General features: G+C 50.3%; 1 pseudogene; it reads right to left on the bottom strand.

Annotated features, from left to right (window-relative positions):
• Positions 1-2,974: 2,974 nt before the first annotated feature.
• Positions 2,975-5,344, bottom strand: LOC148090752 (isopentenyl-diphosphate Delta-isomerase 1 pseudogene; annotated as a pseudogene).

The raw sequence follows: 5,344 nt of genomic DNA, 5'->3' as shown, positions 1-5,344 counted from the left end.
ATGCGGAGCTCGCTGCCCGCGGCGCCGCGTCGCGCCGCTCCCGCCGCGGCCGGCTGAGGGGCCGGGCCCCGCCCGCGCCCGCCCCGCCCCGCCCCGGGGAGGAGGGGGCGCCGCGCGGGGGGCGGCGGCGCCTCGGCCCTTCGCCCCGCGGCCCGGCCGGAGGGAGGCGGCAGGGAGGCCGCGCCGAGAGGCCCGTCTCGCGCCGCCCCTGCCGCGGCCCGGAGCTGGAGCGCGGGGGGGAGCCGCGCAGGCTCCCGAGTCCCGCGGGCCCCGCCGCCGGGCCGCGCCGCCCGCCCCCTCCGGGGCTCGCTCCCGGCGCGCGGTTCGCGTCTCGCGCTGCAGCTGCGGGAACTGCAGGCTGTTTGTTCCGAGTGGGAAAGGGAGCGAAGGTGGGAGGGAGGGAGGCAGGGAGGGAGGCCCGGGCGGGCCGAGGCGAGGCGGGGCGGGGGGGGGGGGCGGCACCTGTGGGCCCCGCGCGGGGACGGAAGCCCCGGGTGCCGGCTCGCGGTACCCCTGGGCGACTCCAAGTCCATTTCCACGGTTCCCCAAACCCACGTTTCTCCGGCGTCGCCGTCCCCTCCTTTCTCCCGAAAGCTGGGGGAGGCAGCGGGGAGGAGGGCTCAGGCCGCAGCCCCACAGCTGGTGCGTCCCGGGGACTCGGGGTTGCGGTCGGGGACACCCTCCTCCCCGGTGCGGGAAGAGAGACCTTGAGAGGTCACGAAGTTAGCCATCGAGGCCGGCAGCTCGAGAGCTGTTGCGCGCGGCCCTGCCGTCCGCTCGGCACCAGGCGCGCAGGGAGCCGGCAGCGCATCCCAGAGCTCGCCCGGGGGGCTTGGGGGCGTCCAGACGCCGGTGGGCGGCGACGCGACACGGTGACAGCACCGCGGTCCAAAGGGGCGACAGCACCGGAGGAGAATGCAACCCGTTTTGGAAGAAGCCCTGGGGAACGGTTTCCCCAGTGCTGTCGGTGGCTCCGTCCGGTAAATAAACCCCTGTTGCTTTTGTTTGTTTGTTTTTGATGTTTGTTGATCCTCACGTGAGACCTGAGGATCTTTTTTTTTTCTCTCATTGATTTATTTAGAGAGAGGGGAAGGGAGGGAGATGGAAACATCGACGGGAGAGAGACCAGGCTGGGGCGGGAGCCCGCCGCCCAGGCGCGCGCCCTCCGCGGGGAGCGAGCCCGCAGCCCCGGGCCGCGCCGCGACCGCTGCGCCACACCGGCCCGCGCCAACCCCTGTTGCTCTTCAACAGTTTAACCAATGTTAACTGAGCTCCAGTCCCCTCTCTCCAGGAATTTATGGGAGGGGGGTTGGAGGGGGTGGGTGGGTGGAGAAATGGGATAGTTAGTTAAGCAATGAAAATACAACAAGGGTGAATGACTGACTGCCAAAGACTAAAAAGTCCAAAAGGGGTGGCCTGAGATGAGGGCAGCAGTGCGCAGGCCAGCGCCAGCCAAGGACTCGCTAAGAGGCCGGAAGCAGTGGCCAGGCCAGGTTTTAAATAATGGTGGTGGCACCTTCCCGTTTGTGTTGCAGAACAGAAATGTAGGTGATGGGTTGGCGTGTGAGACAAGGTGAGAGCCCTGGGCACCAGTCGGGAGGAAGCCTGTTGGGCAGGCCGGCCAGGGAGGGGCGGGGGCCAGGGAATGTCTACACTGGCTACCCTAGAAGGTCAGAGAGTGGGCTCTGGAGTCCCAAGGACTGGTTGGGATTCTGCTGCTAGTCCTATGACCTCAGGCAAATTTGATTCTTCATTTCCTGTGCCTCAGTTTCTCGTGTAGAATGCAGATAGTAACAGGTAGTCTTGAGGATTAAATGAGTTGATGGGCGGGGGGAAAAAACTTCTATAATAGTTTCTAGCACCCTTTCTTGCTCAAATGTTAGCTACTGCCACCACCACTTCGGAACAGGGAATATTATCGGTGATGCCAACTTTGTGCCTTGGGTGACTGGCTGCTGCTGCTTGCTGGGGGAGTGGGGTGGGGGTGCGGGGACAGGGTGTGAGCTGAGGTTTAAAAATTCAGTTTGACAAAGTAATCCTAGATAGCTAATTTACACCCCCACCCCACCCTCCTGCCATCTAAACATTCTGATCTACCTTCTAAGAATATGAAAAACAACTGACGATCCCTGCTGTCCGTCCCTGGGGCGGGCTGTTGGGCGTGGGGGAGAAAGATACTATCAATTTGGAGATGAATCTGAGAAAAGCTCCACCCTCTCTGAAAGTGAAAGCATAGAAACACGAAACACACAAACACAAAGTAGGGGAGTGGAAGTAAAAGTCTGAATGTAACCCATGCTACAGGTATCATAAGACCAAGGCAAATCATATTTTATCCTCGGGCAGTTTTCACACACAGTAGCAGGTCTGCTGTTTAAGTAATTTTAGGCCCCTCCTATGGTGATCTGCATTTCAAACAAAACCCCTAAATGATTAGTTCCCACACTCTGATGCCTGAAGTTGTATCCCAGCAGCAGATCTCCCACTAGTTACCTGCGTGACTGCAAACAAGGCCTTTGCTATCATTCTCAATGAGGTTCTTTATTGGATATTTATGAGAAGGGTATTAAAAATCATTGGCTTGGCCCGGCTGGCGTGGCTCAGCGGTTGAGCACCAACCTAGGATCCAGGAGATCATGGTCCGGTTCCCAGTCAGGGCTCATGCCTGGGTTGCAGCTCCGATCCCTGACCAGGTGCGTGCAGGAGGCAGCCGATCAGGGACGACTCTCTCCCTTCCTCTCTCTGAAATCAATAAAGATATATATTTTAAAAAAAGTAAAATATAATCATTGGCTTGATTCTCCCCCAAACCTGGTAACTGGTTCAAGGACAACATCCACCAGGTGAGAGAAGCAGGAATCTGGCCACTTTTCTGTGCTTCATTTTTTCCTTCCGTGATGTGATGATAACATCCATCACAGGGCTATTAAATTTTAAATTTTGTATTCTACTTTACAATGACATGACTGCATAAGAGTCATTGATTAAGAAAAAAAATTGGACAAGGACACTAAGTCATGAAAAACCTAGATGAAAATACACCATGAGAAAAACAAGCAGCCACATTTTAGGCATATCAGGTTTAATCACTTCTAGTCCCATGGCCCATTTATCAACTATTGAGTTACTTCTGTGTAAACTTGTGTGCTTCAAAGGACATTATCAAGAATGCAAAAAGACAACCTTCAGAATGGGAGAAAAATATTTGCAAATCATATTTCTGATAAGGGACTTATATCTAAAATATATAAGATACTTATATCCAAGATATATCAAGAATCTTACAACTTGAAAATATAGACAAATAATCCAATTCAAAAATGGAGAACGCCTCCAAAAAGATGCAGTGTACCAGTAAGCACATGAAAACATGCTCAACATTATTAGTCATTAGGGAAGTACAAATCAAAACCACAATGAGGTACCACTTCACACCCACTGGGGTGGCTGTAATCAGAGAGACAGACAGTAGCAAGTGTTGGCAAAGTTGTGGAGAAATTGAAATTCTTGTCCACAGCTGGTGGGAATGTAAGATGGTGCAGCCATTATGATAGTTCCTCAAAAAATTAAACACAGAATTACCATACGATCTAGCAATTTCACTTCTGAGTACGGGTGTACGTCAAAGATATTGTGGGTTCTGTTCCAGACCAGTGCAATAAAGCAAGTATCAAAATGAACCAAGTCATAAGCTTTCTGCTTGGAAGAGCTGGCTTTCAATTTGTTAAAAAAACAGAAAACATCTGTGAAGCACAATAAAACGAAGCACAATGAGACAAGGTATGCCTATAAATACTGAAAGAATTGAAAGCAGGGTCTTGAGATATCTGTACACCCTTGTTTATAGCAGCATTATTCATAACAGTCAAGAGGTGGAAACAGTTCAAGTGTCCATCAGAGGATGAATAGATATACAAAATGTGCTGTATATATACAATGGAATATTATTCAGTCTTAAAAAGGAAGCTCTGACACATGCTACAACATGGGTGAACCTTGAGGATATTATACTAAATGAAATAAGGCAGTCATAGAAAGACCAATACTTTATGATTCCATTTATATGAGGTACATAGACTAGTCGAATTCATAGAGGCAGAAAGAAGAATGATGGTTGCCTGAGGCTGAGGGGAGAAGCGGAGTTACTATTTAGTGGGTACAGCATTTGGAAAGATAGAAAAGTTCTGGAGATGGACGGTGGTCATGGTTGCATGGCAGTGAAGGGTAATGCCCATTTTCAAGGACTACTGAACACACAGAGTCTGAGTTGACATCGATAGTCATCGGCCTGAAGTCATCAAAACATCCCCTTAAAGATGGGGTGGAGGCAGCAGGTAATAAATGGAGTCCCGATTGAAGTCTGGCTTCCAGTAGGTCCAGGGGGACTGTGGATGCACTTGGTGGTCATTTCCCCAGGCTCTGAGACTAGAACCTGGCATTTGAATAAGCCCCTCATTGGCCAGTTGAGTCCTCATTGGCCTGTGGGGTGAGAACTACTGTCATGGGGAAGGTTAAAAGGGTAAGTGGAAGCCTCTGAGACTCCATTCTGCCTTGCCCAACAATATATTAAATAAAAAACAAAGTCAAATCCTGGGGGTAGGGATGGTGAAGATTAGTGCCACCATGAAAAGATGGCAACATCTCGGATCTGGTTTTTAAGTTTAACGTGGACAGGTTTTTCAGTACCTGTAAAATCACTCAGCCATGCCTTCACATTTCATGTCTTTTCATGTTCAACAAATTGATTCAAATAAAGTTATCTCACTGTATAAAGAGAAAAGTCTGTGCAGTCATTTTAAACCATGACACTATCTTGATTTAACCACGGGCTGCTTTTCTCAGAAGTTCTTGTAATTCTTCCTTTGACAGGTAACAATAGCTCTTAATCTCACAGGGATCTCAGTCTGAGGTTAGTCTTCCTCCCAAACACAATGTAGACAATTTCATGTTCACCACAAATATCATCAGACTGAACCTTGCACCTACCTGTCCCATGGGAATTTTTAATTCGCCTTTTAAAGGGCTCTGTGCTGCCCTTCTTACTCCAGTTGTCCAATTGCATTTTCTTCAAGTTTTCCTGGAAAACTTAATGGATAACTACAAGTATTGGTAAAACAACCTGAAAAGAAAGTTTTAGCATCTCACCTCTGCTGTAGTAGTAGCTTATTTTCTGTGTTGACTAAGATGGTGCTTATGGTCTTTTCTCAATGTTTTCATTCAAGTGACAATTTGTTTTGGTTCTAGGTTCAATTTTATTGTTACTCTCATCAACAAGAATACACATCGGGCCCGGCTGGGTGTGGCTCAGCGGTTGAGTATCGACCTAGGATCCAGGAGATGGCGG

Source organism: Miniopterus natalensis, chromosome 21 (genome assembly GCF_054644295.1).
Source record: "Miniopterus natalensis isolate mMinNat1 chromosome 21, mMinNat1.hap1, whole genome shotgun sequence".
In the NCBI taxonomy this organism is placed as follows: domain Eukaryota; kingdom Metazoa; phylum Chordata; class Mammalia; order Chiroptera; family Miniopteridae; genus Miniopterus; species Miniopterus natalensis.
Note: the sequence above shows the minus strand (reverse complement) of the source record. Positions and strands in the feature narration are given on the sequence as shown.